The sequence below is a fragment of the Capricornis sumatraensis genome, chromosome 4, assembly GCF_032405125.1.
Source record: "Capricornis sumatraensis isolate serow.1 chromosome 4, serow.2, whole genome shotgun sequence".
Classification (NCBI taxonomy): domain Eukaryota; kingdom Metazoa; phylum Chordata; class Mammalia; order Artiodactyla; family Bovidae; genus Capricornis; species Capricornis sumatraensis.
Window position 1 is genome coordinate 114,441,446 of NC_091072.1, and position 12,593 is coordinate 114,454,038.

Sequence of the window (12,593 nt, forward strand, 5' to 3'; positions counted from 1 at the left end):
ACTCCTTTTTTTTTTGCTCTGCATTTCATAGAGCTAATGCTTTATGGAACACACACTGGAAAATTTTCTTAGTAGCTAAATGAGTAAATGAATTAAAGTTGCAATTTTAAAGGCTTAAGCTCCCCTGCAAAATTTTCAGAGTATGCCACCCTTTGTTCATTATAGACTTAATAGCTATTCTTTTCCTGGACCCCATGTGCACTTTCACTAATTTACTTAGCAAACACTGACTGATTATCCACTGTGTTGTAAGGCACTGCAAGCACCAAATTGTTACTCGGGCAATGGGGCTGCTGTATTTCTCCTGAAGTGTATTTGGAAATTTACTAATTGTTTCATTTTGTGAGTAATGGTTTCAGCCACAATATTTGGACAAAGAGCAAAGGCGAGAAAGAATGGGATTGGCTAACGTTAAAATCAAAGCTTTGCTGAAAACCGTAATGCGTATTGAAGCAAAGCATTGTCCTCAAGAGGAGAGGAGACATAATCGGTATTGAAACAGTGCCTGAAACACTTCATCGGACTGTATTTAAAATGTTTAAAGAACTCTTGGAACAAATAAAGCCCTGGAAAGGTCTTTCAAATTGAAATGAATTCTTGGCATGGTTTCCTCTCGACTGCCACCGCTCTGCACACAATAGCCTGCCTCAGAAAAGCCTGTGGAAGCAGGACTTTTGTCTTAATTGCCTAACGTGTCAAGTGTTTCATATTTTAGGTGAAACACAGGCCGGGCAGTGGTGGGGGGAGGAAGGTACCTCATTTATGAAACATTGAAATGGCAATCCCATTTTGTCTTTGGTGCATTGCTCCTTGGGATCGCATGAGACATTTCCAGATTTAATGAAGTAGGAGATGTCCAGGGACCAACCTCTCAGCAAACCTGTCCCATTTCTATCCATGGTAGGCATTTGGGGTATGGTTTATAAATAAGGTGGTGCCAGTGTTGGCGAAGACATGGAGAAATGGGATGGATTGAAGATATGAAATTGAAATGTGAAGGTATAAGATAGGATAATACTTATCCTCTTGAGAGGATGGCAGAGTTACCAATATTAAAAGAGCTGACAGTCTTAACTATGAGAAAATTAAAACCTTATGTTAAACTAATAAATAAATAACTACAAAGGGGCAAAAGAGCAAGCCATGGAAAATTACCTGCAGTGTATATGACAGAGAAAGATTTAGTATTTTTACTCTATAAGTAGTTTCTAAAAGTCATTAGGAAAAAGACAAACATCTTAGGATGCCCCATTCCCCCCTCCAAAAGAAGGAAATGACATAAACAGGGAATTCTTGTGAGCAAAAGTATAAAAGAAAAATAAGTGAAGAAAATCAACTTTTAGGGTGATTAAGTAAATGTTAGGCTCTATATTGAAAGGTAGTAGCATAAAGTCAATAACGGCACAGTCTCTGGATTCAGGCTGGCTGGGTTGCTGCCTCATTTTTCTCATCTATAAAATGAAGGTAATAGGGTTATTATAAGTGGGAGGCCTGGTGGCTCAGACGGTAAAGCGCCTGTCTACAATGTGAGAGACCTGGGTTCGATCCCTGGGTTAGGAAGATTCCCTGGAGAAGGAAGTGGCAACCCACTCCAGTACTCTTGCCTTGAAAATCCCATGGACGGAGGAGTTTGGTGCAGGCTACTATCCATGGAGTCGCAGAGAGTCGGGCATGACTGAGCGACTTCACTTCACTTAAGTGGGAGGCAAGTTCATATCATCCAGTTGGAATAGTGCCTGGCACATCAAGAGTGGTACATAAAGGCTAGTTGCTATTACTTCTCTTATAAAATTGATAAATATAAAAATGATAATAGCCAGTGGTATCAAAGGACTGGAGACAGGCACTCTTGTACACTGCTAGGGGGTATAAATTTGGCACAATCTTCTTAGAGGGCAATTTAGCGTCATGCATTAAGGAATTAGAATGCTACATTGCCTTGGGCCAAAGTCCATGGTAGGAATTTTTCCCCAAGGAAATAAGTCAAATCTATAAATAAAACTGTAAAGACTTTTTTCAGAGCTCTGTATAATTGTGCAATACTGAAAAGAACCTAAACATCCAACAATACGTTCATTGAACACATTATTGGACATCCACTTAGTAGAATTCTATGTAGTCATCAAATGACATAAAGAACCACTAAAAGGGCATTTGGGAACAATTGAAACATGACTTAGATAATGTTATTGTGTCGGTGCTGTTTCTTGAGTGTGATAAAGTTCCCACAGTGCTTTGTGGGAAAATGTAGAATACATGCCAAAGTGAACTGATGTTTACAGCTTACTGTCAAATGGTTCCAGAAAAAAGAACATACCACCACACACACACACACACACACACACAGATCATATATATTTATAAATATCTCACAGAGAGAGAAAGCAATGGTGAATCTGGGTGAAGGGTAGATAGAATGGTTGTTTTTATCTATTAACCTTTCTGTCTGTATGAAATTTTTCAAAATGTAAAGCTGGAAAAATGTAAGAAAATATATAAGGACAGGAAAATGATATATTTTAAGGAAAAAAGTAGTTTACAAATCAGTATATACAATATGATCTCAATTTTTTTTTGTTAAAAGATTAGGATTAGTTGGTATTTATGAGTTTGGGTAAACTCTGGGAGTTGGTGATGGACAGGGAGGCCTGGCGAGCTGAGGCTCATGGGGTCACAAAGAGTCGGACACGACTGAACTGAACTGAACTGACTGACTGGAGCCTCCTCACATGTCAGGTTGTGTTAAGTGTGCATTGCCTCATGTTGCTAAAAATGCTATGAAATTCTGAGGCATTATGATTTTGCTTACATTAAAAAAAATAGAAATTCAGAGATGAAAAGGGGCTTCCAATGTGGCTTAATGGGTAAAGAATCTTCCTGCAAAGCAGGAGACTCGGGTTCCACCCCTGAGTCAGGAAGATCCCTTGGAGGAGTGGCTACCCACTCCAATATCCTTGCCTATAGAATGCCATGGACAGAGGGGCCGGGCAGGCTATATAGTCCACAGGGTCACAAAGAGTCAGACACGACTGAAGCCACTGAGCATGCGCGTGCGTGCGCGCGCGCGCGCGCACACACACACACACACACACACGAAAAACTTACTAAAAGCCGGTCACTTATACTCAAACATGGGTCTTTATGACCGCAAGTCCACACTTCTTTTTTACTGAATGAAAGATTCTTTACCATTTTCAAAAGATCCATCCACATGATTTCATATAACCCCATAATAACCCTTTTATTTTCCCTACCCCTATCTTGGCCCTCCCCGGTTCCCTCTGCCCACTGGTAATCGCTAGTTTGTTCTCTGTATCTGTGCGTCTACTTCTTTTTTGTTTTATTCACTAGAGTATTTTTTAGATTCCACATACCCTGCAGTATATGTCTTTGTCTAGCTTCTTTCACTCAAATCTACACTCTCAACTACTGTTGCAGAGAGAAAAGAACAAGAGGCTGCTATAGCTGCTGACAGTGATGTTAAGATTAGCTAATAATTATTGATAAGGGCTGTAATGGAGTTACATAGTCAATGCTTTAAAGAAGCAAAAGCAAAGAAAGAGGCTTGTTTTATAGGGCAGGAAGATAGGAAGAATGTTCTTACTAAGGTGGTGCCATTTGAGAAGGCTTTGAAGGATCCATAGGAGTACAGTAGGGGCTGTTGGCGCAATCACTACAGAGGGAAGAGCGTGAGTAAAGACAGTGTATTTAAGAAACCGTAACTCCCAAATCATCCCACCCTCTCCCTCTCCCACAGAGTCCAAAAGACTGTTCTATACATCTGTGTCTCTTAAAAAAAAAGAAAAGAAACCATAACTCGTTTTCTGGGAATGAGGGGGGAGGTAATCAAGGAAGATGGCAGCTAATATGACTGAACAGAGAACAGCACTCGTTTCTGATGCTGATGGGAGCTGCTTCTGAAAAATGACCCAGGCAACAGAGTTTTCTGCATGAAAAAATGAGACTGTCACTGGGCAGACCAAGTGAGGGACTTTTGGGAACAGTTTCAACAGGAGGTGGTGAATAATTTTACCAGAGTAAGAATAGTGGGAAGGAAGAAGGGACAGAATCAAAGCTTCCTCCTCTGAAAGTCTGCAGTATTACTTAGGGACATGCCATAGTAAATATACATCTTGAAATATCACCGTATCTTCCTGAGCTGGTCCTTGGCTTGTTTGTGCTTATACCCATCTATTTTGTATCACGAGAACTACCTTTCCCAAATTCCCTTACCTTCCAGCTTCTTGATGGGTTTGGCCAATGGGAGGCACTGGCAGAAGATGGAGGCAGGAGGAGGGGCGAGTCCAGGGTTTTTCTGCCCTTCTCTGCGTGCTACAGGTGGTGTTCCTGGCAGCAGCTGTGTCTCATTCATGAGCCCAGATCCTGCTGGGCTGCCCCTCCCCACATGGAGCTACCTCTCCTGCTCAGCCTCCGCTGTGGCTCTAGATCTTGTCACATGGCTTGGCTTCAGGGCTCTGACATCATCATCTTTCCTCTGTCCCTCCATCCTGGACATAGCACAGGCTTCTTGCTGCTGCTACTTCCTCTCTTGTCTCCTTTCTGTCCCATTCAGTGCCTTAGCTCTCCCATTCCCTCCGGAACGTGCATTAGATTCCTTCGGATTGAAACCCCTACAGTATTTTTGTTTCCTGGCTAGACTCCCGACTTAGAGCAGAATTTCCTAATGGACAGGCACTGTATCTGTCCATTTTTAGGATTCCACAAGGAGGAAGATAGAATTACTCAAGATATACTTGATGGATTCCAGGCCTTGGATCCCACTAGTAATCCTCATTGGCTCATTGATGTGGGATCTGAAAAGAGAAGACACAGAAGAAAGGGGAATGAATTTTAATTCCTTCTTCCACATGCTTAGCTTGAATTATAGTATAATTTCCGCCCATTCGTTCATTCAATCAACAAGCATGTATTGAGTGCCTAGCAAGTGCTGGGGATATTGCAGTGATCCTTTCCTTGGGGAGTTTACATTTTAGTTGAAGACTTTAATGATGCTGGAAAAGACCCTGATGCTGTGAAAGATTGAGGGCAGGAAGAGAATGGGGTGGTAGAAGGTGAGATGGCTGGATAGCATCACCAACTCAATGGTCATGAGTTTGAGCAAAGTCCAGGAGATGGTGAAGGACAGGGGAGCCTGGTGTGCTGTAGTCCATGGGGTTGCAGAGAGTTGGACAAGACTTAAAAGAACTGAACAACAACAATTAATGCACCAACAAGCCACTGAGGAGAAGGGCTTTTTCACTTCATTTTTTTCAGAATCACTGCCTAGTGATATTCTATCAGATAATCTGGTGAGGAGATAGAGACTTACAGGTAGAAAATAACAATAATGGTACTATCATTTGAGGGGCAGATTCTGTGCTAAGACCTATCCAACCAATCCAACAAGCATTTCTTGGGTACACTATGTGCTAGGTGATATGGTTTACAGAGTCAGCAAGACAAATAGGTCCACACACTCTTGGATCATATTGTCTAGCTGGGATGAAAGACATTAAGCAAATTAAAATTAGGGTACACGCTCTGACAGAGATGTATATGTTGTATAAGAGCTGATAATGGGGGACCTTGACCTAGCCTAGGGGTACTGGTGGTCCCTTAAGTCTTCCCCAAGGAAGTTTTGGCTAAGCCTTGAGAGTCCAGGGGGTTGGGTGGTAGAAAGTGTTCTGGAGAAGTTTTCGTCTGTCATCTCATTTAATCCTCACATCAGAGGGTCCAGAAACTCGAGCAACTGTTTTCTGTTCTCTTACTGCTCTCTCAGGGCTTGTCACCAATATCCTCAGATTTTAACTGACCAATTCAGTTCAGTTCAGTTCCGTCGCTCAGGTGTGTCTGACTCTTTGCAACCCCATGAATCGCAGCACGCCAGACCTCCCTGTCCATCACCAACTCTCGGAGTTCACTCAGACTCACATCCATCGAGTCAGTGATGCCATCCAGCCATCTCATCCTCTGTTGTCCCCTTCTCCTCCTGCCCCCAATCCCTCCTAGCATCAGAGTCTTTTCCAATGCGTCAACTCTTCTCATGAGGTGGCCAAAGTACTGGAGTTTCAGCTTTAGCATCATTCTTTCCAAAGAAATCCCAGGGCTGATCTCTTTCAGAATGGACTGGTTGGATCTCCTTGCAGTCCAAGGGACTCTCAGGAGTCTTCTCCAACACCACAGTTCAAAAGCATCAATTCTTCGGCGCTCAGCCTTCTTCACAGTCCAACTCACATCCATACATGACCACTGGAAAAACCATAGCCTTGACTAGCTAACTGAACAGACTGCTTGCAAATAATGAACTTGGAGAGAACAGCTCCTCCAGAATCCATCAGTTAAATAAACTGTCCTCCTATGGAATAACACTCCTAGAGAAGCAGAAGCTACATTCATGGTAGCCATTATGATTGTTCACAAATATTCCAGTTCCCTTTCTGAGTTCATGTGAGATTATGCTTTGAAGTTCTTTTAAGTTAGATACAGTTGTATGGATGGCATTAGCCAGTGAAGTATGAGTGTGTAACTTCCAGGTGAAAACTTTAAAAGTCAGAGTGTTGTTCTTATGTTCTCAATCCTTTTCCTGCCTCATAAATTTTGAAAGCATGTGCAGTGATGGTGCTTCCCAGAGCCTGGGCCCGTAAGTGAACACTATAAGTAGTGTAGTTAACCTATCAACCCACGCTGCACATTGGACCTAAGCAAGAAAGAAAGCTTTGCTGCTTAGGCTGTTGAAATTTGGTAATTGTTTGTTATTGAAGCATTACCAAGCATACCCTGACTGATACAGGATTGTTTGTGTATTTTCTTTTCCTCTTCTCAGTGATGAGTGACCAGTTGCTCTAAACTAGATAAGCCAAGCACATTACATACCTGAAAATTTGACATAAGCATTATTTCCCAGTTTTGCAGCTGGAAGTCAAGAACAATCACAGATAGGGCTGCAACTGGGCTTTGTTCACAGGACAGACTAACTCTAATATGCAAACTTTACCTCGCTCACCCAACAATGTCACCTGACTCCTAAGGAAGAACAGAGAGAGGTTTATGGGGCTGGGAAAAGGGAAGACCTTTGGCTTGGGAATGCCATTTACAGCTCTTTATAAAATCTCTGGGCTCTGATGAGGATAGGGCAAGTTGTTTCTGAATGATTGTGGCCCTTCTTTCCTTTTCATAGTTAATCTTATAGATCTACTAATATTTTTATTTCAGGGAGGCAAGGCATATTGGCCAACCATGGTCTTAAACTATTTCAGAATTAAGTCCAAACTCCTCAAAATGCCCTCTGGGCCTTTATACTGGTGGGTGCCTCCATCTTCCACCTCATCTTACAAATTCTTTCCTCTACTTCTCAGCTAGGCAGCGATGACCTTCTGCCAGTTCCTCCAAACAACTCAGTTCTGCTTTGACCCCTTACCCTTGTATGTGCTGTTTCTGCTTTGAGGGGATATTTTCCCTACTTCGTAAGTTCCTACTCATCCTTGAAGTCTGACCATCCAAGTCTTTTCCAGAAAGCCATCTCTGACCACCCACCTTGGGTTAGGGTCCCCTTCTTCGAAAAGTTCTCCCCTGGCACACACAGTCCTGTGGTACTGATTCAGAAAGTGGACTTTGGAGTTGTAATGTCTGGGTTAAAATTCTGTATCCACATTTTACAGCCCTTCAACTTTGGGTAAATTGCTCAGCTTCTTTGCACCTCAGTTTTCTCATCAATCAAGTGGGGATGCTGATGGGGTAGGTACATGTAAAATGCTTAAAACAGTTGTCTGGCACAAAGTACATTCTCAGAAAGTGTTAGGGTTTGTAATGATTATCATATTAATGTACAACTCTGACAACTACAGGTGGAATCTTGAGATCAGTGATCCCCAGATATAGTATATCAATTGAATATATATAATGTGTATCCACATGCATGCAGCTCTACCCATTTGTCAAAGGCTGCATGACCCTAAGACATGAAGAATCACTGCTGATAGGGCCATGATTGCACTGGGATCTGCTCTCAGAGCTGCCGCATATTAACAGGTGCATCTACAGCTCTTGCTGAAAAGTCACTTCTTTAAAGTTCCTTGCATTGTGTGACCTATTCCCACTCGACAAATGAGCAAGCCATTATGTTGACTGTGATTCTTTCTTTCAGGAGAAAATTCAGAAGAAGTAGGCATATATGTCCCTTTCTGATGTAGAGCTTCCCTTGTGGCTCAGCTGCAAGGAATCCACCTGCAATGTGGGAGACCTGCGTTTGATCCCTGGGTTGAGAAGATCCTCTGGAGAAGGGAAAGGCTACCCACTCCAGTATTCTGGCCTGGAGAATTCTATGGACTTAGTCCATGCGGTCACAAAGAGTCAGACACAACTGAGTGACTTTCACTTCACACTGATGTGGAGCAGATTGAAATTGGAGTGGACTCATCAACATGGAGAATCCCAGGGATGGGGGAGCCTGGTGGGCCGCCGTCTCTGGGGTCGCACAGAGTCAGACACGACTGAAGCGACTTAGCAGCAGCAGCAGCAGCAGCAATAGCCTTCTACCTAATGATAGAGTCTTCCACTCACAAAGACACACACAGCAAAGGGATCATTGCTGAGCTTTATACACACTGACTATGTACCCAGGAAATAGCTGATGTTTGCCAGGGGCTCGCTCAGAAATAGTGCAGTGAAACATACACAGTCTGTTAATTCATGTGTGTAATTCTTGAACTTCCCCTATCTGGAAACTCACTGCACTTGCAGCTCTTATTAGTGTCTCTGTTTCAACTAGAAGCTCAACAAGGGCAGTACCCAGAAGGAAAGCTGAGTCCCTATTGCCCCCAGTGACAAGCACTGTGCCTGACCCATTACAGTGCGGGCCAGACAGTGGTCTAATGACCTCATTTAGTCCTCACAGTCAACCTATCGAGGTATTGTTATTATCCCCAATTAAAGACAAAGAACAGAGACCTGGTGAGGCACAGAGAGGCTAAGGAACTTGTTCAAGATTACATGGGTAGAAAGCAATGAAGCCAGGCTTCCAAACCAAGTGGCCTTGTTTGTTCCTACCCAGGAGATGCATAGAAAGCATGTGATAAAGCTCTCAACACGTGCGACCCCAGCTGAACGAGGCTGGTTCACATTATGGTTGTTGGGTTGGTTGCTATGCTTGCTGCTTGGTTTCCAGAATGCTGAAGAATGAAAGATTATATTAATACTTTGATTGACAGGTAGGCTTCAGAATAATGGGCAGAAAATTATTTAATTTTCTTTGGAAAATAGCTTTCTGGCTTTGGTAAAATGATACCTGTTTATTGTAAAAACTTCAGAAGTAAAAACAGAAACTTTTTTAAAAATCACAAAACAAAAGAAGAAATGGAACCAGGAATGGAACTAGAATCAATAAAACTCCTTTAAAAAAATCTTCAGAAATTCAATAAACTAGTTATAGCTATTATTTCCATCCTTTCAGGCAAGTTTACATATTTATATACATATTTAGCTCTATATAAAATATTTTATATAAATGGGATCATATTAAATATGCAATTCTAAAACCTAGTTTCAAAATTTTCTTCACTCCCCAATATACTATGGAAATAAAGATCATCATTATTCTTTGAGACCTCTAAATATTTCTTTATCTGAATTAATATAATTATTTCATCAGGCCCTATTGAAAGACATTTAGGTTGTTTCCCAAAGTCCTCTGTTAAAACAGCATTACAAAGAACATCGTGTATATTTTTGAAAAATTCACAAGAATCACCTTAGATAATATCAGAAGATACGATTTCTGAGAAACCACAGGGAGTACACAGTGGCTTTTGATACATATCGACAAACTGTCCTCCCAAAATATTGCCCCAGTTTAGGTCCCATCACGACACCCATTCATCACGACTGACTTTATAAATCTTTGCTAGACTGATAGGCAAAATAACCCCAGTAATTTAATTTCTGTGTTTTTTTAAAGATATTTATTTATTTGGCTGTGCTGGGAGGGTCTTAGTTGCAGCATGGGGGATCTTTTTTAGCTGCAGCATGTCAATCCTTAAGAGCGGTGTGAGGAATCTAGTTCCTTGAACCAGGGAATCAACATGCACCCCCTATATTGGGAGCATGGAATCTTAGCCACTGGACCACCAGGGAAGTCCCTAAAAAATCTTTAATGTATGTTTATTGTTGATCTGCATTTCTCCAATGATAACATAGATATCAATAACACTTCTAGCTTTGATGAAGAGTTATTTATGTACAAAGAGGTTCATCCCTGCATTACTTATCCCAGTTAGAAAACAGAAAACCAAATGGGGGAATCAACCCACCAGTTAAGGTATAAACATAGGTTGGAATATTTTGTAGTCACACAAAAAAGAATCTTTTGGATGAATATTTACTAGCATGGGGAAATGATTATAATATCAAGCTGGTGGAAATTTCTTAAGGAAAAATCAAAATGCAAAATTACTTATAGAACAATTCCAACTCTGTCAAAATATATCTGTTAAAAGCAAAAGATGAGGAAAATATAGAAAGATATGAAGGAAACACAAGTCATTAGTGTTGATTTCTGTGAGATGGAATTTGGGAAGATTTGAACTTTCTTTAGACATTTTTTTTTGCAGATGCTGAATTTTCTGATAGTATGGGACTAATACTGAATATTTGGTTGCTATGTTTATTTTTCTCAGTGCTTGGGTGGTGTGCCCTCAGTACTTAACATTATCATTAATGATCTATTCCAGTAAACTAAATAGACGTATGCTTTGGTTTATCCATAATAACAAGGGACATGCTCATTAGTACTGAACCATGTTGGGGGCAAGATCCCAGCTTTCAAGGAGTGTCTTCTGGAAGGTGAGAGGAGGCATATGCGTATCTACAGTGTAACAGGCAGCAGTAGGTTCACTAAGATATGGCTAAGCCTCCTAGACAAGGTGACATTTCAGCCCAGCCTTGAAGCATCATTTGGATTTTATATGTAACATTTGTCATTTTTTTACTCTATAAGTAATGTGTTTATTGCAGAAAAGTAGGGAAATGAAGAAGATAATAACATTGTACATAGGGTAATTATCACGTGTGGAACACTGTGCTAAATCCTATGTATGGAGAAATCTCATTTAAGCCCCAGTAGCCCCCAAAGATGGGTGTGATTATTTGCGCATTCCACAGGCAAGGCAAGACAGAATAAAATAAATTGATGAGTGGATTCAGGGTACCTGATTGGAAAATTGGCACAGGCATTAATGGAACCCAAGTTGACCTGGTGCCATAGGAAAAAATAAAATAAATGTGAAGCCTATTGTTTCCATCTCTTTTCTTCCCTGTGCATGAGCTCTTCTTGGGTTCTGGCTGCCTATATTCTGAGTGGTCATCACTCAAGCAGTATCTGCTGCTGCTGCTGCTGCTGCTAAGTCGCTTCAGTCGTGTCCGACTCTGTGCGACCCCAGAGACGGCAGCCCACCAGGCTCCCCTGTCCCTGGGATTCTGCAGGCAAGAACACTGGAGTGGGTTGCCATTTCCTTCTCCAATGTAGGCAAGTGAAAAGTGAAAGTGAAGTCACTCAGTCGTGTCCGACCCTCAGCGACCCTATGGACTGCAGCCTTCCAGGCTCCTCTGTCCATGGGATTTCCCAGGCAAGAGTACTGGAGTTGGGGTGCCATTGCCTTCTCCAAGCAGTATCTGCACATAGGTGGAAACTAAAGGCATACAAGTGACGAGATCACCAGGGAAACATGCAGAGGAGAAGAGAAAGGGCTCTGAGAATCAATCCTAAACAACAGTGATGGAGGCATCTTCCTAAGTCAGGGCTGGGTAGACAGGAGGCAGCATCAGGAAAAACTTTGCTGCGGTGGTACTCTTGGAGCTGAATTTTAGAGGATGAGGCTTGCCAGATGCACAAGAGGAAGACAAGTGTTCTTGAGCAGAGTGAGCAAAGGAAAGAACCTCTGCAAAGATGTATCAGATGCAAGGGACAACATGTTAACTTGGAAAATCAGCAAGTGATTTCAGTATGGTTAGAATAAAGGTGTGTGTGTATGTGTATGTGTGTCTTTGTGTCTGTATGTTCATGTGTGTGCAGATATCTGTGTGGGTGTGTGAGTGCATCATGTGTCTATGTGACTGAATACGTTTTCAGAAGGCTAGGGTGATGACAGAGAGCCTAGAAGACAAAGCAATTTTCAGATCATTGAAGACTGTGTATCCTTGTAGTCAATGGTATGTGAAAAAATACATATAGAGAAAGTTTTATTATGAGGAATTGGTTCATGTAATTGTGCAGAATGAGAAGTCTCATGATTTAACGTTTGCAAGCTTGGAGGCCCAAGAAAGCTGCTGGTATAATTCAGTCCAAGTCCAAAAACCTGAGAACCAGGGGAGCAGGTGATGTAGATCCCAGCCTAAGGGCTGAAGGAGATGAGATGTCCCAGCTCAGTGAGGTGGAGGTTGGGGAGTAATGAATTCTTCCTTTCTCTACCTTTTGTTTTACTCAGTCCCTTTGCAGACTGGATGATGTTCAGCCACAATGGTTGAGGGGCAGGGAAGTCTAGCGTGCTGCAGTCCATGGGATTGCAAAGAGATGGACACGACTGAGTGACTGAACAACAGCC